Source organism: Bidens hawaiensis, unplaced genomic scaffold, assembly GCF_021521415.1.
Source record: "Bidens hawaiensis isolate Kalapana, Puna unplaced genomic scaffold, B.hawaiensis_p1.1 tig00419403_1, whole genome shotgun sequence".
NCBI classification, from domain to species: Eukaryota; Viridiplantae; Streptophyta; class Magnoliopsida; order Asterales; family Asteraceae; genus Bidens; species Bidens hawaiensis.
Window position 1 is genome coordinate 739 of NW_027504850.1, and position 25,635 is coordinate 26,373.

Below are 25,635 nucleotides of genomic sequence, written 5' to 3' on the forward strand. Positions count from 1 at the left end.
TCATCACCAAAGCAGCTACAGTGAACTGCATGCTTTCCCTCAGCTTGTCAAAGCTGGTTCGTTGAGGGCCCAAGCAGTGCATCACAACGTGTGCCAAATATTTGAACTCGGGGCACAAGTTGGCCTTATGAAGCAGACCGGCATTGAGGTCGCCGTCATACTTCATACGTGCGAAACATCCTCTTGTTGCAGCAGGATGTAGGGAGGTCGGGTCTGATTCATCATCTTCAAATCCACAGACTTCTCGAATGACCTGGGCAGATATAACAATTGCATGCCCTCTAACGGTGGAGCGAATAACCGACGGCACGACTGTTTTGTCGTGCGTGGCATTCCTCCAAAACTCTTGTTGGATAGACATGATAGGCTCAATAATCCTAGAGATGGGTCCAGAGATCCTCGACCTCTTCAGAAACTTTATCACCGTTGCAAAGTCTTTCCCGTGGCTCGACTTTTCGTCTAGAAAAGCCACGATGTTGTGCTTGATGGACGTTTTGTACGGGACAACCACTTCTGCAACTTCAGCCATTTAAATCTGTAACCATAAACGTGTTAGAACAAACAGATATCGAAACGACTGAATGCGTTTAAACTTTTCAAATTTTCTGGACTGGTTCGATCGAACGAGTAACACATTCGATCGGATGAGCTATTCATTCGATCGAATGAGATCTGGTTCGATTACAGACAATCGAATGAGATAGAATTTCCCATTGACTTCTGATTCGATCGAACTAGTGATCGAATAAGTCACATTCGATCGAACAAGAGACTCGTTCGATCGAATCAACTGATTCGACTCATTCAAGCAAAATCCAGAAATGAAGAACACCCGAACCCGGAAAACTTAAACGATCAAGAACTCGATCAAAACACGGTTAAAAACATGTAAAACTTACATTTTCGTGATCTACGTGAAAAATCGAATAATATGATCGGATCAAAAAGAGGGTTTGAGGAAAATCAATTTGAGAGCAAAAATCCGTAAAATATTTCGAATAAAACTGATCGATCGAATGAGTTTGAATATTTATACTATTTTTGGACTTATTCGATCGAACGGACTTGTTCGTTTGGACCATTCGATCGAATGAGATTCTATTCGATCGAATGAGTCTCTTCGCAACTGTTTACATTCCTCAACCACTGATTCGATCGAATCTGTTCATTCGATCGAGTTATTCGTTCGAATAGCAACCTATTCGATCGAATGAGGGAAAACATTTGAAAAATAAATTTTTAAATTTCTTATTTCCCGTCCATCGATCGTGATGCCTTTGAACCTGCACGAAAACATAAACTTTTGACACTTGGTTAGTTTTCGTAGACATTTTCCAATCCTGAGAGCTTCGTTCCTACAGAACATATAGATCATAATACATTAGTAACAAATGGAAAAATATCAGGCTCAAACATCTTTGGGTTTTCTTGTCACTTCATTCTTTCTTTCATGCACAGCCTGTTGCACAGATGAACATTTAGCAACCTGCATGAAGTTTTCTTTCATTCCTACACACTGGATAAACATTTAGTAGGAACAGACAGAGATCAGACTACCTGTCATGATGATTTCTCATCGATTCTTAAACAAACAGAAAAAAATAAAATAAATTAAAATAAAACTAAAATCTTTTTGGTTTTTATCAAAATATTTACAGAGAGGGACAGGGATCAGACTACCTGTCACGAGAAATAAATAAAATGAAAAATAAATAGAAATAAAATCTTTTTGGTTTTTATCAAACTATTTACAGAGAGGGACAGGGATCAGACTACCTGTCACGATGATTTCTCATCAACATTAAAGCAGAATAAAATAAATAAAAATAAAAAGATTAATTCAGAATTAAAATTTTTTTTTTTTTTTTTTTTTTTTTTTTTTTTTTTTTTTTTTTTTTTAATATTCAAACTGAAATAAACAACTGTACAAAATTTTAAAACACATTATTTTTGGTTGAGAAGGATCTATAATAAGAAATCATACAGACGTATATGACTGTCTACTGAGATTTTTTTTTTTTTTTTTTTTTTTTTTTTTTTTTTTTTTTTTTTTTTTTTTTTTTACGAATAAACGAAGTTAAACAAGACATAATGAATATTCTTTTTGTGAGAAAGATCCGAACAGGAATCATACTAATTACGTGACTGTCACACAGATCCGTGTTTAGCTGTATTATGACATAAAGAAACAGGTTGTGAGCATGTAAATAACTTAAAATGGTTTTCATCGTTTCTGTGATACGAGTTAGGTTCAATTATGTCTCAAAATTTAAGTGGGTATCAACTCAGAGATTATGATGCCTCCTATCTATTCTCAAAGCGTATTTGGCTTTCCCCAAGTCACCCCGAATTGACCTTGACCCATAGTGTCTGATTAAAGTTGTAAGTGTCTTCATCTGCTTCCCGTTTTCTTTCTTTCTTACTCCATGATTGAGAAGTCTTGACATTGTTAACTCTAGAATGTTTCAATCACTCATAATGTAATTTTTTTTTTTTTTTTTTTTTTTTTTTTTTTTTTTTTTTTTTTTTTTAACATAGACTTCAGAGTAGTAAACAATTGCAAGTCCCGAATCTGGATCACTGCAGTTTCTTCACACACTATCTTTACGGGAATCAGAACACTTATGGGCTCGTGTATGACTGGGTAATCGCTTTTCTGCCTATCATTCGGAAAGATATATATGAAGACATACAAAACTCTTAAGGAGTTTCCACGTAAAATCGAGTAGATTTAGTTTGTATCACATCTACTTTTACGCACCATAAAAAGCTACCATGACACACAATGACCGTTCTAAAGCCTTTTAAGCCTAATAACTTCACTAGTTAAGCACACAGAATCAGTGTATCTATCATTTTCCAAGGTTGGATCAATTTCTCATTTTCTGAATATATATGAATGTCTTTTAAAACATATAACGTTTAAATTATTTCGCCCCGATCAAGTCAAAGTCTTCAGGTAAACGGCTATCCTGAAGATCCAATGGATCAACTGGACCGACCACATACGAGTATGTGTCCTTCTAACTAAGTATAACCGACTATTTTTCAGCGAAAGAATAAAGACCCATCAAAACCCGCCCCGATCACTTTCAGTCATCTGGTTAATGGCTATCCTCATAATCTACTAGTAGAAGTAAGGACCAACACACATCCGAAAATGTGTCCATCAAACTGAGGTAATCGACATAATTTTAAGCGATAGTGATGTATAAAAATTTAATATTTGAAAAATGAAAATAAGCTGTACAGACATAACAAATCTTTTTGATGTCTCAGTATGATAGCGTCTGTGTACTATCACCTTTCTTGTAACAAGATCAACTTCTCAAAATTTTGAAATTTTTTTTTAATGTTTTTGGGTTTTTGTATTTTATATTGTTTTTGGTTTTTCTTGAAACCTTTCTCCCCCTAGAATTTATAAAAAACAAAATCTTTTTGGACTTTTTCAAATTTTTAAGAAAAGAAAAAATGAAAACAATTTAAATGATATCTTCAGGAACATCATCTGATATACGTTTAACGCCGTTGATCTCTAGTAAATATAAAAACCGTGGTTTATCAAATGCTTTAGTGAAGAGATCAGCGCGTTGTTCCTGAGTGGGGATTTTTATCACATCGATTAACTTCTTTTCGTAGCAATCACGAAGGAAGTGATATCGAATTTCGATGTGCTTCGTTTTGCTAAAATGGACCGGATTTTTGGTAATTGAAATTGCAGCAGAATTATCAATATATATGGGAGTAGTAGAACATTCAATACCGTAGTCACGCATTTGTTGCTGAATCCAAATAACTTGAGAACAGCAACTGGCAGCCGCAATATATTCCGCCTCAGCTGTTGAAGTGGAGACTGACGTCTGCTTTTTGCATTGCCACGTTACTAAACGACTTCCAAAGAACTGACATCCTGCTTTTGTTGATTTGTAATCGAGTTTACAACCACCATAGTCCGAATCACTGTACGCATGTAGATCAAAGTTATCATCATGAGGATACCAAAGACCCCAATCTGGAGTACCCTTCAGATAACGCAAAATTCTTTTGACTGCAATCAGATGGGAGACCTTCGGCTTTGACTGATAACGTGCACAGAGACACGTAGCAAACATTATGTCTGGCCGAGAAGCAGTCAGGTACATTAGAGATCCGATGATCCCTCTATAGTGAGTTGGATTGATCAATTCACCCTTCTCGTCAGGATTAATCCCGTGATTAACCTCTAAAGGAGTTCCCTGTGAAGAAGAACTCAACATCTCAAACCGTTTCAAGATGTCATTGACGTATTTTGTCTGGTGAATGAAGATACCGGAATCTTTTTGATCAACTTGAAGTCCTAAGAAGAACTTCATCTCACCCATGGAGCTCATTTCAAATTTTTCTTTCATCACTTGTTCGAACTCCTTACAAAGTGTTTTATTCTTGGACCCGAAGATGATGTCGTCCACGTACACTTGTACCATAATTAGATCTCCTTCTTTTTCTTTTGAGAATAGTGTGTAGTCAATGGTTCCCCTTCTAAACCCGTTGTTCAGAAGGTGTTTGGATAGTTCTTTATACCAAGCTCTCGGGGCTTGGTGAAGACCGTACAAAGCCTTGTTGAGCAGATAGGCTTTGTCCTTGTGATATGGGTCTTCAAAACCTGGAGGTTGTGCCACATATACGGTCTCTTCGATGTGACCGTACAAAAAGGCACTCTTGACGTCCATTTGATATACTTTGAATTTCTTGAAAGATGCATACGCCAAGAACATCCGGATTGCCTCCAAACGAGCAACCGGAGCATATACCTCATTGTAGTCTAGGCCTTCGATTTGCCTAAACCCTTGGACCACCAGGCGGGCTTTGTTGCGAACAATCACTCCACGATCGTCACGTTTACATTTTAGTACCCACTTAGTGCCAATTTTCTTCTGTCCTTTGGGGAGATCCACCAGCTTCCACACACCAAGTCTTTTAAACTGCAATAATTCCTCTTGCATGGCTGAGACCCAGTTGGAATCTTTCAGCGCATCGGTGGTGCTGTGTGGTTCTTCTTGTGCTAAGAAGCATTCATGGGCATTAAGAGCAACTGATCCTGACTCCATCATTTCTGTGTAGAGACCAAAATTCAGCTGTCGCCGAGTTTTGACACCCTGTTGAAAGTCCCCTATAATGTTGTCTTGTGGATGATCACGTTCAGTCCTAACAACCGGATTGTCAGAAACGACAACATTTTGTTCCAAGTTAGTTAAGTTCGGCTCAGGAACTGGAGCGGATTGTGGTGCCTCTGAAGTAGACGTTAGAGGCTGATCTGCATTCGGCACTTCTTGATTTGACGATGAAGGTTGTGACGTAACCTGAGTTGGTGCCGATTGTACATCATCTGCTGGAGATTCATCTTCAGATTCAGATTCGGAAGATTCTTGAACTTGATCGCTAGACTCTGTGGAGGAAGATGATGACGGACCAGGATGAGTTGAAGATTGCAAAGATTCATCAGGAGGTGCATTTTGCGCCTCATACATCATTTGAATAGCAATCTCATACAGATTGAATGACTTGAACAGTTTGTCATAATCAAACAACCAGTCTTCTCCTGTCCCCTTGGCTGGTTCTGTGTAGCGTTGAACATCGACATGGTACCATTCTTCAACTAATTTTGTTGTTCTGTTGAAGACCCTTTTGAGAGGTATGCTGTAACCCAGAAAATAGCCGTTGATGATCTTCTCCTCGAACTTATTATCGACTTGCCTTTTAAGTAACGTGCAAAGAGCCCCGAATGGTTCCAGGTGCTCTAAGTTAGGCCTTCGTCGTTGAAGAAGCTCGAAACTTGTCTTGCCGTGGCGCTTGACGATGCCTACCCGATTTAATGTGAAACAGGCGTTGGCAATTGCCTCACTCCAAAACGTAACAGGTAACACTGAGTCGGCTAACATTGTTCTTGCTGTCTCGATTAACGTACGATTTTTCCTTTCAGCAACCCCGTTCATTTGTGGAACATATGGGGCACTGAACTCCTGAACGATCCCTTTTTCTTTGCAGAAATTTTCAACATTCGCATTTTTAAATTCTGTACCGTTATCTGACCGCATTCTTCGAACCTTCAGATTGTATTGAGACTCAATAGTTGTAACCAGCAGTTGTATACACCCAAACGTTTCTGATTTTACTTTCAAGAAAAACACCCAAGAGAATCTAGAATATTCATCAGTAACCACTAGACAGTATGAGTGCCCAGAGATACTTTTGACGCTTATTGGGCCAAAAAGATCCATATGAAGGAGTTCCAACGGAATATCAATTGAGTGGAAACTCTTAGACTTGTGGGACCTTTTTATCTGCTTTCCGGCTTTGCACTTCACACATGAATCAGGGAGACGAAAACTTCTCAGATTAACTCCCTCAACTAGTCTGCGGTGCACAAGCTTGTTCATGTTCCTGACATTTATGTGTCCCATCCGTCTATGCCATAAGACAGTATCACGTTCGGATGCCTTGGACACGAAACATGTCGCCGTTGGAGACGTTGACCCTGCCTTAGCCATATCCAGAATGTAAAGATCACTCTGGCGTGCAGCTGACATTAAAACCTTGTCTTCAGGAAAGTTGAAATCCTTAGGCAAGATGTGGCAATCTCGGTCGTCAAACATAACTTTGAAACCTTTGTCGCAGATTTGACTTATCGACAACAGGTTGTTCTCCAACTCTTTGATGAAATTTACTTTCTCAAACGAAATTCGCCCATTAGACACCATTCCTTGGGCCGTGATATAACCTCCTTGATTTCCTGCAAAGGAAACTGCACCTCCTTTTATTTGTCTGACACTTGAAAGGAGATTCATGTTTCCAGTCATGTGCCTGGAAGCTCCTGAGTCTATGATCCACATGTTGAATCTTGGATCATATAGAGCAACCTGCACACAAAAACAAAAGGTTTAAATATCATTGGAAACCCAAGCCCTTAAGGTCTTGGGTTTTCCATCTTCATCACGAATGAACAATTCAATCCATTTACCCTCATTAACACTGTTTTCAGATTTGACGTTGTTATCAACAGTGTTAGTTTTCTTAGGTTTCCAAAAGTCAGTCTTCTTCTCAGCATGTTTGAGATAGCTGGTTGAAGACTGAGTTTCACTTGTCGAAGTGGAAATACTTGGATCTGAGGGGTTTGGGGATTGGTGTGGTGAGGTTGGCTGAGGTTTCCGAGGAGAAACCGACCTCGGTGTGTGAAACCGTTCTTGACCTTGAATGTCAATGGTCGGTCGCCTCCTAGGAGGTGACTTGACATACCTCGGATCCGGAGTCGATATGTACTGCTTAGGATCCGTGTACTTATAGCAAAATCTTGCTATATGCCCTACCTCTCCACACGAAAAACAGTAGTTTCTCCCCCTTTGACTTGGTGGAGAGAAATAACTCTGGTTTTGTCTGTTATCATAGTACCCCCTGGATTTGACATTTTGGGGTGAAGTTTGTCTAGGAGGGTGTTTTGGGAAATTATGTTTTTCATTAACGTTACCCTCCTTTACAAACTGGGTACTATGTTCCACATAGACTTTCTCAGATTTAGGATTAAACTTTTTCTTCTGAGAACTTCTTGTTGTTGTTGCCTTTGACTTAGATGGTGGTGGGCCCGATTTAGTTGTGGAACCTAAGTCTGTGGCATCAACATTTTGTTTGGACTCAGGAGCCGGGTCAATGACTTCTTTACCCTTAGACTTAGAAATTTGGTTTGTGTCCTCGGGTATATAATCATTTGATTCATCATCCGGCACAGCTCCTGGTGTGCTTGAAAATTGATTCAGGATCGGGGGTGGGACATTGTTATATCCCACGCCTCTTTCCTTTTTGCCTCGGAACTCGGGAATGATGTGTTCTAATAAATAAGATGAATTTGAGTAACTTTTTAATTTGAAATTCAATGATTCAAAATCAGCTTTCAAGTTTTCCAATTCTTTTTTCAAAACATTATTCTTATTTATGTGAAAATTGATAGAGTCTTGTTGATTCAGAACACATATTTCAAGTTCCTTGTTCTGACGCTTAAGGCTATCAATCTTTTCTTTAAAAACAGACTCTTTCTGCTTCCAAGCCTTATTCTGTGCAAGCGCGTCAGTCAGTTCCATTAAAGATCTTGAGGCTGCTTGTTTGTAAGCCTCGAGATCTTCAATTCTCTCTTTTAGAGATTGAATTTCTTGTTCATACAATTCACATTTTAAACATTTAACATTTTCTGGTTTGGGAGTTGATGGGTTAGAACTTACCTTGGCATTTGATGTCTCTGCCATGAATGCAAAGCAAAGATTCCCAGCTTTTTCCAGAAACGATGCAGAAGTTGCTTTAGACTCTACTTCGTTGACTTCTTCAACTTTAGCAGCCTCTGCGGGAATTGTCGAACATGGAGATGTTTGAGGAACATTTGACTCTTTTTCGTGATCCTCCTTAATCTCCAAAGATACCACTTCAACCTCAGGTTCTCCTTCATGGACTTCAGCAGCTGGTTCATCGACAGTATATTCTTCATTGGTCGAGGAAACAACAGACTCTGTTTCAGAGTTTTCATCTACTACTGTGACATCAGCCATGTTGATGCTCAAGTTCCATGTCTCGCCTTCATCCCCTTGAACTGCAAGAGCAGTTTCGTTGTTGATGTCGACGTTGTTTGCTGCGGTTTGATTTTGAGGGACCAGTTGTCTCTCAAGGTTGACAGTTGCAGCTGCTGCAGCAGGAGTGGATGATGATGAAGTGGTTCGGAAGGGATATTGGTGACCTTCCCTTCTTGGCTTCGAGCACTCCTTGGCAAAGTGACCAAGTTCGCCACAGTTGTAGCATTTTACTTTGTTTTTATCAAAGCCGAACTTGGATTTGTTGTTTATTGAGAGGGCCTGACCTGTTTTCTTCGTCCACTTTCTGGCCCTTCGGAACGCACTGCCAAGAGCCCACATAATGTCTATGCGTTCCATATCATCTTCGTCAAGCTGTTCATAGTCATCGCTGTCCAGATGACTATTTCCTAGCTTACCCGCCACCATTAAACTGTAGGACTCAATTATCGTGCCTAGAGTTGCCATGTGTTCTTTGGCAACCTCCACTGTTACTGTTCCCAAGCCTTCAGTATTCAACGTTGCTTTCTCCGTTGACTTGGGTCCGGAGTTAGTACTTGAGTTTCCAGAAGTTGATAGTGGGACGGAAGATCTCGTTTCAGTCCCCTTTGATTGATTTGACGTTGAGGAGACAAAAGCAGTCTTCATCGGAGCATGATCAGTTGAATCTGACAAAGGAGGTTTTGACATGTAAAGTGATTTGTCAGAAGTTGATCTCGGTTTTCTGGAAGAGGCTCTTAGTTCAGCCTCTTCGTGTCTGATTTCTTTAATAAAATCAGACAGGAGAATCGTCTCCAGCTGATGACTTCTTCTCATTACTGTCAGGAAGGTGCTCCAGCTAGGTGGAAGTCCTTGTGCAAGACATCTAACTTTCTCAGTCCCTGTAGTTTTGACGTTATAGGACTTGAGTTCTGACATTAGATGGTAAAATCTCGACAGTAACGACTCAATATCTTCTCCCGACTCTGGACTAAACAGATCAAATTCACGCTTGAGCTCCCGTGCGTGAATTTCTCTAAGGGAATCAGATCCTTCACATCGGTCAACCAGTGCGTTCCAAAGAGTTGACGCTGTAGTAAACTGGTTAAACTGATGAAAAAGATCAGTGGAGAGTGCTTGTGATAGTAAGGAGAAGGCTTTCTTCTCAGCATCGAAGGCTATCTTTTGTTCTTCAGATAGCCTAAAGTAGCTCAACGACTCACCATCATCATTCGTTGGATGCACCCAACTTGTCTGGACAGCTTCCCAAAGTCCAGGATTTACACCTGTTATATGAATTTGAAATCTTGTCTTCCAGGTTGTAAATTCGTTTAAAGTCATTAGCTTTGGTGGCTTGTTATAGCTTCCCGATTCAGAATCGCTTTCGAGAATCGATTGGATCCTCTTGTTGGTACTCGAACTTGAAGCCATTTTTGATCCTTTGGTTAACTTTGAACTGTTGATCGAATGAGTCTGGTTCGATCGGACGAGTGCCTTATTCGATCGAATATGTTCTGATTCGATCGAATGTCTCTCTGGAAAACCGAACTGATCTTCTGAAAGTTATTCGATCGAATGTGTAACTGGTTCGATCGAATGGGTTAACAGATTCGATCGATTGAGTGTATGGTTTGATCGAACGGGTTCTGACAGTCGAATAAGACAGTGATCGAATGGACGGATCGAATGTGTGACTTATTCGATCAACTGGAGACTGGTTCGATCGAATGAACGAATCTGGTTCGATCGAATGAACTTGGAGTATTTCTAGGCGGGAAAAACTGATTCGGTCCAAGTTCAAACTGGTTCGATCGAATAGGAGGGCTATTCGATCGAATGAGTTCCAAAAATAGACTGGTTCGATCGGAAAATCTGGAAATTCCAAAATTAGGAGATTTTGACGGATTTTCGAATTTTGAACCACAAACACGAATCTTAGAAGATCAAGGAGCAAAGTAAGATCAAAATGAGACTTTTAACACAAAAACAGATGAACACCAACCAAAAAACGGATCAAACACACCAAAATATGACAATTTTAACAGTTTTTGACAAGAACACGACGAACACCAAGATCAAAAACACCAAAAATTCGGAATTTTCCGGCAAAAATAACGATTTTCGCGAGAAAAACACGAATTTCACCACGAATCTAACGTGAATCAAGAACCAAAGGCTCTGATACCACTTTGTCGGACCGGTGCGGGACACGGTTTCCCAACGATTCACGGGGCAACGTGTTAGAGTGCGGAATCCTCTAACACGGCGATTCGGTGGTGATCAACAACGCGCGGTAACGATTCCTAAGACGGTTTGACACCTAGGGACGGAGGAAAGGACCGACACGTGAAGAACGGGCAGAGAGTATTTCAGCAGAGTGGTGGTTCGTGACTGTGTGTAGAATGTGTGTTCCCTTGTGAAATTTCCTAAGTTTCGTTTATATATCGAAAACTGGTTCGATCGAATGAGTCTCTCATTCGATCGAACGAGACCTGGTTCGATCGAATCAGTCACTGATTCGATCGAATCAGTTTCTTTTGACATTTTCAGTCCGTTAACTTAGTTTCACGATCGTTATCTTCATATCGAACCATCCTGATAGAACTGGGGACATACACATGACATTTCATGTCCTAACAGTTTCACTCCACCAGCACTATCCTGTATGACAATGGTTCCCTCATCCCTACAGGTTACAAGGCCAAGCGCTACGGGTGTTCCAGTGGTGGCTACCTCATCTACATTTGGCCTCCCACCCACTACTTTCCGACTTTCGGCTCCTGTGATCGTTTCGTTGCCGCCTCCGACTGTTACTCCATCGGAGGTCGTGGCACGCTTTATTGAGTCGACTGTTGTGGCCACTGCAGGGTTATCAATGACGATACCACCTGCGGTTACGTCTATTTCTACTTCTGAGGTCCCGGTGACATCGGAAATCCCTCCTCAGTACACTCAAGACATTTCACATATGAGGTTCGATTTCGATGCAACCCTCTCAGACTCAGAACGAATAGCAGCACTTGAACAGGTCGTGGCAGAACAATCAAGGGTGAATCTTATCCAGACCCAGGCTATTCAACGCCTAGTTGCAGAGAATCAGATGCAGTCGTCCCTGCTGGTAGAACATGGAAAGATCATAGATGCTCTGAAGGAGTTCTTGGCATCTCAGGGGGAGACGAGCTGTAAAGGCGATGAGTTGAGGACCAAGAGAAGGAATGATAGAGACGATGATCCCAATGCGCCGAAAGATGCAGGTGGTGAGCTACCAAGAACTATTCAAGCTCTTGGAACTTCCACAACTCAGGGGGAGTCGACATCTGCAGCTGGTGGTGATGATGTGGTGGTGGTGGACGTAGAGGAGATGGATGATAGCTTGGCTGGTGATGATGATGTATTGCCAAGTGATGTGATAGAAAAGATTGGTGGAGATATTGTGATTGATACAGAGATTGAAGAGGGAGAGATAGTAGAAGAGAATGTGGAGCATGACATTCCAGATGTTGAGAAAGCCGATATGGGTAAAGAGATGGCAAGTGATGAGTCTGAATGGGAAGAGCAGCCTAGGTGGAAGGAAGGCTATGCTCAGTGGTTCGTCAAAACGAAGAAACCGGCGGTCCCTACAATGTTTAAGAAGAGTTACAACATTAAAGGCTATGCTGAAGCGAAGAAAGGGATTATATGTTGGATCTATGATGAGCAGTTGAGGCTCTTCGTGATTAAAAGGTATGACGGTGTTCAGTATTTTAAAAGAATGTTAAGATCGTTGAATACACTGCCGGAATGTGAAGTGAAAGACTTAGCCAGATTGGGGTTAATCAATCGAAGTGATGATAATATGGCTAGAGTCATTGGGAAAATTGTATGGAAAGAGAGTATAAAAGAGAAGAAGTTTGAGCTGTTGAAGCCACAGAAGGGAAAACTTGTTGAAGACAAGGATAGAGGTTTGAGAGCTGATGGAAAGCCTTGGATGGTCATGAAGTATAAACCGATCTGGTGTTTGAAAGAAGTACCTATGAAGCTTATGCCCAAGGATGTGCTTAAAGACCTAAAGTGGTGGTTTGTAGATTGTGAGACAGCTGAGGCAGTGATGGAAGACGAGGATGAACAAGAGGTACTAAGAGTTTACGATCCGATGCATTTGGTAAACTTATCGCAAGCTGATCTGCAGGTGCTCAATGAGAAGAAAATCTTTTATATTCCTGCTTGGAAAGACGAAGCGCGGAAATATCAAAGAGTTGTATCTGTTTGTGTTCGAGAAGGAGTGCATGAGTGAAGATACAAGGTTGAAGATTACAAGACACGTGTTTGAAGCTAAAGAGATGAAGCTACTGCCAAGGGGGAGTCTGTTGGTGCATGATGTCAGTAGTTCAGTGTCTAGTGTCTGTAATCGCGTTTGTAATGTTTTATGTTTTGTATAAGCGAAGTTGCTAACAAGTTCGCTGATATGGGCGAACTTGTTAGACAAGCGAAGTTAGTGACAACTTCGCCTAAACATGCCAGGCGAAGTTGTCGTGATTATATAAGCCATCTGTTACGGCTTATTCATTAATTCATTCAGTTTTACAGTTTTCGTGTATTCGAGTTAGAGAGAGTCTGTAATCAAGTGATCTTCGTATCACGTGTTTAAGGTTGGTATACAACGTGTTTGATTATATTATCGTGTGTTAATCGTATTGTCTTCTATACTCGTAACGTCTTACGTAGGGATTCCGCACCTGCGTAGTACGCGATATCTCGTGTAGATCCGGCTGGGAACCTACAGATATTATTAGGGTCTGGTCCTTTTTTTCCATACAACCATACATACATTTCTTTACACATACATTTTATTATATACTTTCATGCATACTCCTAACCTTATACATATATCATTCACATACGTTCACATATCATAAACTTACCACTTAAGGTAAGTGTATTAACTAATCACATCGAGTATGCACACAGCCCCGAAAACATAACAAGAAAATTGGGCTAGAAACTCACCTGGGTCCTGTTCTTCTCTGAGTTAATGGTAACACCCTTCCTTAGCTGTGCACGACTAACTGTGTGATAAGTTTAAGTATTAATTAGCTAACTATAACTTTATCAAACTTCTATGTTAGTGAAACCCAAGGCAGGGGTCATTGTTGTGGTTACATACCAGATTATTCAAAATCGCCAACTGACTTGGAATTTTGCATAGGTTACAGATGTTTGGATGAATGGATGGGATCACTAACATGGGGAATACGAAGTCCTAGCTTATTCGGAACTAAAAATCAAGAAACAAGAATTCTAAATACTTCATCATCTAGGGAAGAAATCAAGAACATCCAACAACGATGTTCATTTCATGATTATTGCAGTTCATTTGATATTCTCCTTACTAAAGTAGTTATGAGTGAGGATTATGCTACAAGTCTATTCGTGGAGGGTCTCAAACCTGAAATTAAGTGGTGGGTTAAGTTTTTGAGACCAAAAACACTTGGAGAGGCTTATGAAATGGCAAAGAAACAAGATAAATTTCTTGCCGCTTGCTTTAGCAATAAACAATTTAAGAAGGTAGATGATGATTTGAGAGAAAATGGAAATTATAATAAGACTGCATTAAAGGTGTTTGATGAAATGCTTGGCTATGTTAGTAGTGAAATAAAGGAAGTTTTGGGTAATGATTCAAGAAAAGATGTGAAAGAAACTGATACGAACCGTGAAAGCGTGGCCTAACGATCCTTTAGACCTTCGGAATTTGAAGCTAGAGGTGTCATAAAAGTTACCACAGGGATAACTGGCTTGTGGCAGCCTTGGATGTGGTAGCCGTTTCTCAGGCTCCCTCTCCGGAATCGAACCCTAATTCTCCGTCACACGTCACCACCATAGTAGGCCACTATCCTACCATCGAAAGTTGATAGGGCAGAAATTTGAATGATGCGTCGCCGGCACGAGGGCCGTGCGATCCGTCGAGTTATCATGAATCATTGCAGCAACATGCCTTGGACGTGCCTTGGCCTGGCCATGGGCGTGCCTAGGCATGCCTTTGGCTTGCCTTGGCATGCCTTGGCCGAGCTTTGGCATGCCTTGGACGTGCCTTGGCCTGGCCATGGGCGCCTTGGCCTTTGGCTTGCGGTTCATCCAATGCCACAAAAATGGCACGAGACGAAATCAACTGTAATCAACCAAGACAATCCCATTGCTTAGGTACGCAACGGAAGGCAGCAGGCGCGCAAATTACCCAATCCTGACACGGGGAGGTAGTGACAATAAATAACAATACCGGGCTCTGGTAATTGGAATGAGTACATTCTAAATCCCTTAACGAGGAGCCGAGTTTTGCATGCCTTGGCATGCCTTTGGCCGTGCCTTGGCCGAGTTTTGCATGCCTTGGCCGTGCCTGGCGGGATCCCCCTAGCGGGGTGCACCGCCGACCGACCTTGATCTTCTGAGAAGGGTTCGAGTGTGAGCATGCCTGTCGGGATATAGCTCCATTTATGGTTTCTATTGATAAATTGAATCTACACTCATGGTGTGTGACAATGCTTTGTATACCGATGTTCCATCTGTCGTGTCTGAAATTAGAGCTATAACAGATGCTCCTTACAACCTAAACAATTCAAAAGATTTGTTCCAGATTGAAGTGTGCAATGGTATGCATGGAAACGATGTTTTGAATCATGATACAAGTGTCAAAGTGGTAGTGCTTAATAATGCGAAAGAATTGGTTCCCATGAATCTCTTTGATGTAACAGACAAGGATCAAGAAGAAACAGTGTTGCGAAATACAATTTATGAGAGGGTGCAATTCAGCCCTAGGTTTGATGATAATCAAGTTAAACTTGGTGAAAAGGTTGGAATCTTGGGTTTAACAAAAGAGTTAGGTTTATGGAAAAGGATGAAACAGTTAGATTGGTTAGATACCCGCTAGGTTTGCAACATGGAAGGTAAAGGTAGAGAGATATCCTTCTATAATTGTAGTGAAGATGATGAAGTCATGAAACTGAAGATGGGTTAGATTTGAAACCATCTTGGTATCCACCTGTCAATTCAAAAATAACGGATTGCATGTTGGGTTGTTTCCACCAAGGTAACACGGGTATTTCAAATAATGTTTGCAAACAAAACTATTTTGTTAACAAGTCAGAAGAGGCCGCTATAATCAAAGTGGAGACACCGGTTGCATTGACGTTTGCACAACATATGAACTTTTCCGCCTCATTGGTTCGCCTAGTGGCATTGAGCTTGTCTTTCGATCTACTAAGTGTGGTCGAGTACTGTAGGGGTATGGTACTAAACCCGGCTTACGACCTTAATTTATTATGTTTGGCTTATTTTAGTATATGGACTAATACAATATTATTGGGCTGATGGGGTTTTGTGGAGGTAACCCTAACTGGGCTAGGCCCATTAGGGTACCATGATGGTGGCCATGAGGCTCCCTATATAAGGAGGTCTCCACCTCCTTATTAAAGGTTGTTCTCAAGAAGAGCCACCACCATAACCATTTTTGTGTCTGTAAACAAGAGATCCTCGAGATTTCTTAGCAGTCACCTCCACACCCCCAAAAACCATTGCAGATCTGAGCGGAGGAGAGCGAGATTTGGTTACATCATCCCGTAGAAGACGATCCGAGATTTGGTTAGATCTCAAGCTACCGGAGAAGAAGATCGAGTCGTGGTTCGTTCATCTCGAAGACCGGGGAACATCGTCATGGATCAGGTCAGATTCATTTCATGTTTCTTCATTGGCGCCATCCGTGGGACCGGCAACGAACCACGTCTTGATTTTCGTCTCGGTTCTCAGATCTATCCATGAAATATTCCAAATCTAGGATTTTTTCCTCTCTAGAAAAATCCAGATCTTGAAGTATAAAAAAAATATATATTAAAACTACCTGATTCGGACGGTCAAGCCTCCGGATCTATGATGGTTTTAGATCTTCTCTACTCCAAGCTTCAGATCTGTTTTTACACGATTACAAATCGAGAATTACAGATCTGGGTTATAGATCTGAGTTTTTTGTGTAATGGAGACCAGATCTGATTCAGATTTCTTCATACGCGAGTTTGTTTGAGCAATAATCACGTTTCAGATCTACATTTTTGAAAAAACCCACTGAACTTTGAGTGGTAAATATTCTCGGAGCTAGAAAAGAGGTGTCACCATCAGTATGAAGATATTTTAAAAGGAAGGGTACAACTCGCATAACACATAGTACAACATGCCTATGCTTTGTATCCTATTAAGGGGACAACCTCTGAACCCTTCATACTTTTTCTGCATCGTGACTCCGGAGAACTTTCCCTAAGTCGTACACATGAAACCAACAACGGCGGAATACTCCGATGCCTTGCATGCGCGACCCCGCGGATCAACGACCCGCCATCATGCATGGGCGCCGCCTCGGATGATGTATTCCGCCGCCATGCACAGGCGCCCGGTGGAACAACTAGCCGCCATGCATGTACGCCCACGGATCACCTTTTTGCTTCCATGCATGCGCCGCATCGGAGGAACACTCGCCATGCATGCGCCGCCTTGGAGGAAGCCGCATCGGAGGAACACTCCGACGCCATACAAGTGCGCTGCGGACGAACTCTACCGGCCATGCATGCGCCGCATCGGAGGAACACTCCGACGCCATACAAGTGTGCTGCGGACGAACTCTCCCGGCCATGCATGCGCCGCATCGGAGGAACACCCCGACGCCATGCATGCGCAGTGCCGAGGGTCAAGACTCTATTGCCATGCATGCACGCCACCAGAGATCAAGTCTCTGCTTCCATGCATGCGTACTGCCGAGGATCATCACTCCACCGCCATGCATGCACACCACCTCCGCCGAGGAACCGCGCCTCCCGCTTGTCAGATCCACAAAGTCCGCTATGACCGAAAAAGTTTATACACATGCGAAGGATAGACCCGCTTGTACGCTACCGTCAGCCGCGGGTCATAACCGAGATCCGCGTATCAACACCTGCGGGTTGGCAATGCCACCCGCGGGTCGTAACCATGCTGCGTGCCGCCACGTATCAACACCTGCGGGTTGGCAATACCACCCGCGGGTCAACACCTGCGTGCCACCATGCATGCGCGCCGGCGGGTCCTCTCTCCGCCGCCATGCATGCGCACGGCCGAGGATCAAGACTCCGCCGCCATGCATGCGCGTCACCGGAGATCAAGTTTCCGCTTCCATGCATGCACACTGCCGAGGGTCACTTAACACGGGTCTCTTATGAACGTCGCGGGTCTTTATGAACGCTAAGGGTCACTTACCGCGGGTCACATGTGTGTTCCTTAGAATAAATTCCAAACAGCTGGAGGTCACCCACACACGCATATCGGTGCTCTTCCATCACCAACGGAGCAACTAAAGTTAACAGTCTCGGAAAAACTCCGCCACCGCGGAGATATCCATGCTCCGCCGTGATGCATGCGCGCCCGCGAGTCATCACTCCGTCGCCATGCATGCGCGCCCGCGGAAACCACCATGTGGGTCGGAAGACGACTCCATGCCTTCGGTTTTACGCAGAAGACTCCGCCTCAATGCATGCGCGCCCGCGAGTAACCGCTCCGCCGCCATGCATGCGAACCGCGGATCAAAACCCCATGCGGGTTGGAAGACGACCCCATGCGGGTCAAAAATAGTACAATATGAGCTTGGAAGACGACACCATTCATGGACGTCGTGCTCCGACATAACGAACTCTGACCAAGGCGGGTCACCTGCAAGTTCCGCAGGTAAACACCCGACCACAGTTCATGTGCGCTGATGGGTTTCAACAATACGTCACCATGCATGCGAGCTAAGGATCATCGCGTCACCGTGCATGCATGCGTGTCCCGCTGATCAACTCTGCGCCGCCATGCGTGCGCTTCCGCAGATGAACAATCCGCCGCCATGCATGCGCGCCATGCACATGTTGCACTCCACCGACATGCTTGCGCGCCGCTGCTGATAGTGCACTACGCCTTCATACATCATGCGCGCAGCCGCGCGTCAACACTTTGCCGCCATGCCGCGTGCCGCCACGTATTAACACCAGCGAGTTCGCAATGTCACCCAGGTCACAACCGCGATCCGCGTATCAACACCTGCAGGCCTGCAATGCCACCCGCGGGTCATAACCGCGATCCGCGTATCAACACCTGCTGGCTGGCAATACCACCCGCGGGTCATAAAAGCGATCCGCCTATCAACACCTGCGGGCTGGAAATGCCACCCGCGGGTCATAACCGCGATCCGCGTATCAATTCCTGCGGGCTGGCAATGCCACCCGTGGGTCATAACCGCGATCCGACATTCTGGTGAGTTATAGTTTCGCCAACTTGCAAGCTTCATTTAATAGTGTATCAATGCCCTTCAGCGAGCCAACACAAATTACCGAGGGTCAAGTGTAAGCACTACCGTCGCCGGTCACGTGCACGCCGCGGGTTTCTTATGAACACCGCGGGTCGCTTACGCTGGCGATCCAAAACTAATCAGCGCGGGCAGGTCAGCACCAACTACCGCGAGCTTCATTTGTGCTCTGGCGGGTCCACGCCGACAACCTCGGGTCTCTGACGCACGCTGGGTTAACACTAGCTCCCGCGGTCTACATCCGCGCCATAGCTGAACAACCCCGATTACCATCGGACATCCTTCTGTTGTGTTCGCCATGCTCTGTTTCAACCTTTCAAAGGCAAGTCTGGCTACAGCTGTATTTATATTATTCATATGGATGGCTTGAAGTTGGTGAAGAAGAATTAGTTTTCAAGTTTCATAAACGACCCTCTAAATTTCATGCTCATTTTTTTTTTTTTTGAGGAATAAGTTATCAAAGCAAGGGTTTGATTTATTTACACTCCACCCCTTCATCTTTGTAACAAGATGGAAGTAAATTATGGAAGCCTTCCTCGATCAGATGGTGTCGTTTCCACAAAAAAAAAAAAAAAACGAAAAGTATGAGTATATAGGATTTGCATGAAATGGCACAAAAAGTGCTTATATTAATGCAAAATATATGGTTACGCGCCAAACTTAAAGGTTGGGAATCCTAATAAACCCGCTCGGCTATGCGTCGAATATTAGGTTGGGCACACCTCATAATTCGCCTAAGGATGGAAGACATCCGAATATATAGGTTGGGAATCCTAATAAACCCGCTCGGCTACGCGCCGAATATTAGGTTGGGCACACCTCATAATTCGCCTAAGGATGGAAGACATCCGAATATATAGGTTGGGAATCCTCATAAACCCATACGGCTACGTGGCCACACTTAAAGGTCGGGAGCCTAATAATATCCCACATGGCCACGCGCCAAACATAAAGGTCGGGAGCCTAATAATATCCCAAACGGCCACGCGCCAAACATAAAGGTCGGGAGCCTAATAATATCCCACATGGCCACGCGCCAAACATAAAGGTTGGGAGCCTAATAACATTGCATAAATGGGTTACTTAATGATTCCTAAATTCCATCTAATAACACCAAGAGTAAACTAAACTGAAATACTCATGAATGTATGGAGAATTATATGCAACCATATAGACCTTCAGCAGACACAAAATTATGGGATGGAACAACTTTTTTTTGTCAACGGATCAATTTGTAAATGGGGTGGTGTTCACAAAACTGCTTATTGAAGAACTTTCTCAAGATAATTACACTGCATATATTCACTTTCTGTTAATATTGCTGAAGTATTTTAATTTTGTTGGAGATTATAGTGGTGGGAAACTTGGCAAACTAATGTTCAAGTACAAAAAGGAAGCTGCAAAATAATGGTTAATCATGTGGATTTGGTTATCATATTGCGCATCATACTATGTTCAATTTGATTTTGATACTTTTGATAAGGAATTTAGTTTTTTTCTCTTTCCTATTTTGGATTTTTGAGGACAAAAATCTTTTGACGGTGGAGTAATGTTAGGTATCAACTAGTAGAGGGGGTCAATAGTAATAAGATATATTATAGGGGTTGTAAGTGTAATTAGTATTTGTACTTAAAACAACGTCTCCTTGAATGAAAAAGTAGCTATTGATTTGTGAGTTTAACTCCTTCTATGATTCTTCTTCTTCTTCTACAATTCTTTATCTCGATTACCTTTTATATCGTAACATTGATCCAATGTTTCAGATGTAGACTTTAGAATTCCATACAGCATGTTCCAAATCCATAATATCATTTGTTAGTGTTCTCAGTATTTGGTGTATATCCGAGTTTTGAGTATGTGAATGGCTAGCAGCATTAAACGGATGCACCCGGTTCCCGACCTCTATCCAGCTCCAACCCGGTACCTTCTTCACCCCCTTTTCTTTCATTATTCTCTTCAAACCAGCAATTTCATCCCACCACTTATTATGACCATACAAATCACACAATAGAACATAAGTACAATGCTCATAAGGTTCCAATTCCAATAATAACTTCCCCACACGCGTTGCCAATTCAACATCACCGCACAATCTACAAGCCCCTAACAAAGTTTTCAAAACCATTGCATCAGGTTCAAATGGCATTGTTTCAAGCACATTTTGTGCCTCTTTTAGAATGCCCGCGCGTCCAAGTAGGTCAGTCACACACGCATAATGTTCCATCCGAGGTGAAATTCCATACTTTTCAAAAAAACTGTAACCTTTTTCAACCAAACCGTTGTGGCTGCATGCAGTCAGAACCGCAACAAATGTTATGTGATCCATTTTCACGTTTATTCTTTTCATCTCAGAGAAAAGATCCAATGCAACCTGACCTTGACCATGTTGCGCGTATGCAAACATGATGGAGTTCCAAGTAACCGCGTTTTGTTTACATGAAGTTTCAAAGGTTCTTCTAGCAACCCCAATGCTCCCACACTTAGAGTACATCACTATTAAACTACTGGGTACAAATTCATTAGATTCATAGCCTGATCTTAGCGTCAACCCATGAATATGTTGACCTAACTGTAAGGCTGCCACGTCAGCACACGATCTAAGTACCGCAGAAAACGCGTAATAATCCATCTCCACATTTCCAGAATTCCCGGATTGCATTATCTGAAAAAGCTTCAACGCATTCTCGCTAAACCCATGCTGCGAGAGTGCGGTTAGCATCGAGTTCCAAGAAACACGGTCTTTGAACTCCGTTTTATCAAATATTCTTATCACATTATCCATATACACACCATTAGATCCGCTATACATAGCCATTAGCGAATTAGAAACCGGAGTCAAATGGTCAAAGCCCTGTTTGACCACCAATGCGTGTAAAGATTGTCCTTGGTTTGTAACTTCTTCTTCAAAGAAATTACTTATCATGCTAGTGTAAGTATAAATATCCGGTTCAAATCCCAAAACTTGCATCTCGGAGAAAAGGTTAACCGCGAGGGCTCGTTTATCATGTTCTAGACAAGCCACGAGCATAGCATTCCAAGAAACAACATCCCGCTCACCACTCGCATCATTAAAGACCCTTTTTGCATCTTTAATTGACCCACATCCCGAGTAAGCACTAATTACGGCATTAATCACATAGATATCAAATAATACACCGTGTTTTATAATCACGCAATGAAGTTGCACTGTTAGCTTATATAAATCAGGGTTATCTAGTAATGTCAAAAGGGGTGAAAACGTGCCATCGTCAAGGTTTACGCCTTCTCTATGCATAGATTTAAACAATAACAAAGAACTGAAACGGTCACCGGTTTCAACATATCCCGAAATCAAAGCGTTCCACGAAACAGTATTTCGATCAGGCATCGAATCAAAACACTTATGTGCATCCACGACTCGACCACATTTTGCATGCATGTCCAAAAGCGCACTCATCGAGTAGACATTCCGTTCTTCCCCGTTTTAACAATGCACGCGTGCACTTTTTGTCCAGCAAACAAACACTCATTAGAACCTACACCCTTGAGTATGCTACCAAACGTGTACTCGTCAAACCCGAACTCGCAATGCTTCATACGCGTTAGGACCGCCCATGTGGCTTGGAGAGTCCCGTGGTTGGCGTATCCAGCGATTAACGAGTTCCACGAGACGGTGTCTCTGTGAGGCATTTCGTCGAACAGGTTGTGGGCAAGTTTGAGTTTTTGGGTGGTTTTCAGGTAGCATGTTAATAGGTTGTTGGCGGTGTAAGTATGAGTGATGGTTCCTAACTTGATCAACTGACAATGGGTTGACTCACAAGCGTTGATGATGGTGCGTGATTGCGTCATTTATTTAGTTTACAGAGATGGAGTTTAAGCCACCTGATCATCTGTAATGATAACTGAAACTTGTCAGGGGAAAATTCTCAACAATGTCCATTTTATTAAACGAGCCGAGCTCGAAACAAGCTAAGCTTAGAATTGTAAGCATGATATATTTTTTCATTTATTCCCTTAAAACGGGTCCGCAACAACATCCACAATAAGCATAGATTTGGCTAATGGGTCCTATAGATAGTTTGGTTAAATTTGCTCATTTTCGGGTCAGATTTTAATCCATGGCTAATTAAGTCAAAACAAACATTACTTGTTAACATATTTTAAATTAGGAACAAAGGGCAATATAGGAAGTTCAAAGCTCAAAAAGCATATTTTAGTTAACTAAATGTGCAGCGATTATTCCTTTAACAATCTGGTTTTGTTGGTTATTTGCAAATGAATAGTCCTTTGTTATGAGTCTTGCAGTTTTAAGAGGCTGCCACTCAAGCCTATGAATATTCTTTACATATAGAGTAACAAGATTACGATGATTTTTTTTATTATGATTTGTTGTTTTGATTTATGTTTTTTATTTATTGGTCCTGATGGAGGCTATTTTTGCAATCTTCAATTTAATTCACATCTTAGTTCTTAATGGAGGTATGATTTTTTATAGCTATTTACTTTTATATGCTTGTATGTTGTTTTCAAATCATTTGTGTTTGTGTTTTGAATGAAGCCAAAACAAATTCGTGTGTTGTTGTGTGTGCGTGTTCAAGAAACGACCACTAATGTGTATAAGCTTATGTCTTTTGATATTATCTGATTTGGTCAAATGGAAAAAGTTTAGATTATAATTGAAGTTTTTTTTAATATTAATCATAGCCATATTGAAAATTTAAAAGTTTAAGTTTGACATGAAATGTCAACAGAATAATATTATAGCCATCATAAATGAATAAAAGAGATGTGTTTTTTGTTGTACGTGTGTCTTATGTGCTCTATGTGTGCTTAAGAAATAACTTTCACTCATTTTTAGGGGTGTAAACGAGCTGAATAGGCTTGAGCTCGGCTCATGAGTCATTTTTTGAAGCTCGAGCTTGGCCCATGAGTCGTTTTTCAAGCTCGAGCTTGGCCCATGGGTCGTTTTTCAAGCTCGAGCTTGGCCCATGAGTCGTTTTTCAAGCTCGAGCTTAGCTTGTTATTTATTAATTAATTTATTGATTTTACAAATATATTAGCATGTAAGCTGTTTTATCTGACCACATCTAATGTTATTTTATTATAAACTATGAACATGATATAACTGCATATCTATTTTTATTTTTCCCATCGTTGCTACTAAAGCTAAGAACACAAATTTAGTCTTAATGCTTTCCTGCATTACCTTTACAGATTTGCCAAGTAGACATTTGTCCTTCTATATGCAATTATTATGTTTATTGTTTTTAAATATACATTAGTGAACAAATTTGCTACAAGAGGATAACTAATATGCACTTTTTAGGCATAGCTACTATTTCTCTACGCAACATTAGCTTTAAGAGAGAATATTTTGAGAGTTAATGGAACCAATATACATCCATGGTAATTTACTAATTTTACGTGATTCTCTTCATGTTCTATTAACATTTTATTCTGCAAGTGATGTCATCCGTATTAGTTTCTAGGCATGTAAACTAACTGAGCATGAATGGATTATGTAATATGAGCTGGATTGGAACAATGTATCTATAAAGATCACGTGTTTAATTTGAACAATGTATTTGTCTTTTTTTAATGATTCAATTATTAAAAAAAACAAAGACTAATTAAGATGACGCGGTAAAAGAGACTGCATCAACTATTATTCGGTTTTTCCATTCTTGCAGGTTGAAGGAAAATGCATTCTTGCTCTACGTGAAACACCTTCTGGTGACGTATTCAAGCTACTCGGTTCATCATCTCTAATTCATCCAGTTAGGTACAAAATCGAACTTCCTGTTTGTGTGAATTTATCATATGTGATTGCTCGCCCTGGTCCGTTTAATATACATTTTAACCCGGATAATGTAAGGTTTATAGCTTGTAGGTGAGCCACTTATTGTTTTCTTTTGTTTTTCTCTGTTTTTTAGTTTAGCTTTTTCTGACATTCATAAGTTAAGTATGCGTATCTTGAAGTAGAATAGAGATACCCTTATGGCCTTATTCTTGATTTCATATGTTTTCTAATTATTTTTAGATGCATTTATCGTTTACAGTATATTCTTCGATTTCGAACTCTGTGTTTAACCATGGAGCTACTGTTGAGGTTCAAACAACAATGCAGAGAGGATCCATGTTAAAATCATCATCTGGTTGGTTGTTTTACCTCAAAATATTGCTAGAATACACTCATCTCATTATTGGAGATTTAAAATTTAAATTTGTATATCAAACACACATTGGAATTGACTTGAAGTGATAGCTAGAAACGTCTATTCTGTAGAGTTTATAGTTCAAGTGTTTGTACAAATTTTGTCTGTTAGATTGATTTAGACTCATGACAAGTATATATATTGTATGCCTGGTTGATCTACAAAAAAATGTTCATAATAGATCTTTTATGTACAATTTCCCAAAATTGTCATAAACATGTTGATGTGGTGATAATATTTTCTATATAATGATAAAATCAAATAATTTTATCATCGTATTTTAGTTATTGCACTGCATCAATAGTTTCTCGAAGTAGTTTATCATAATAAACCTTTCTAAAGTATTATACGAATAAGAAGACTAACAAATATGAGTATCACGTTGCAACTTGTCACCCCCGCATCATCGCGTGGGTGCCCTACTAGTATATATATATATGGAAGGGTTATCTTAAAAATAAGTAGTTACCTATGAAGACTATGAATAAATCATAGCCATTGGATCATGTTGATCAATGGTTGAGATTTAAAACTACCAAAAACC

At 41.3% G+C, this 25,635-nt stretch overlaps 2 pseudogenes; both read right to left on the minus strand.

Annotated features, from left to right (window-relative positions):
• Positions 1 to 14,339: 14,339 nt before the first annotated feature.
• On the minus strand, positions 14,340 to 14,522 carry LOC143608692 (18S ribosomal RNA; annotated as a pseudogene).
• A 6,045-nt stretch (positions 14,523 to 20,567) lies between these two features.
• On the minus strand, positions 20,568 to 22,788 carry LOC143608689 (putative pentatricopeptide repeat-containing protein At3g25970 pseudogene; annotated as a pseudogene).
• Between the last annotated feature and the right edge of the window lie 2,847 nt (positions 22,789 to 25,635).